This window comes from Octopus bimaculoides, unplaced genomic scaffold (genome assembly GCF_001194135.2).
Source record: "Octopus bimaculoides isolate UCB-OBI-ISO-001 unplaced genomic scaffold, ASM119413v2 Scaffold_256585, whole genome shotgun sequence".
Taxonomy (NCBI): Eukaryota; Metazoa; Mollusca; class Cephalopoda; order Octopoda; family Octopodidae; genus Octopus; species Octopus bimaculoides.
Genome location: NW_026381563.1, coordinates 1 through 247, shown reverse-complemented (window position 1 = coordinate 247; position 247 = coordinate 1). Strand labels below are relative to the sequence as shown.

Genomic DNA, 247 nt, shown 5'->3' with positions numbered 1-247 from the left:
CTTTGAATTGAATTTTTTCAAGTGGGATACGTATTGATAGAAAACAGGCTCACTTGTTTTTGCACTTTGAAGTAGTGACAAACTTTTAAACTACAAATGCTCTCTGGTTAGTTTAGCATCTTGATAGTGTACTAAAGTGATGAACATGATATCCGCCCCAGTCTGAATTTTGTGACTGAGTTGATATAACTGATTTAGTACATAATTGCAATGGGAAATATTGTCAGCTCTTAGACTTGAGTTGATT

General features: G+C 34.0%; 1 non-coding gene across 1 annotated transcript; it reads left to right on the top strand.

Moving 5' to 3' along the window:
* Positions 1–130: 130 nt before the first annotated feature.
* Positions 131–199, top strand: LOC128251472 (small nucleolar RNA SNORD31). The gene has a single exon (XR_008267139.1). It is a non-coding gene; the product is annotated as a small nucleolar RNA SNORD31 (small nucleolar RNA).
* Positions 200–247: the final 48 nt, after the last annotated feature.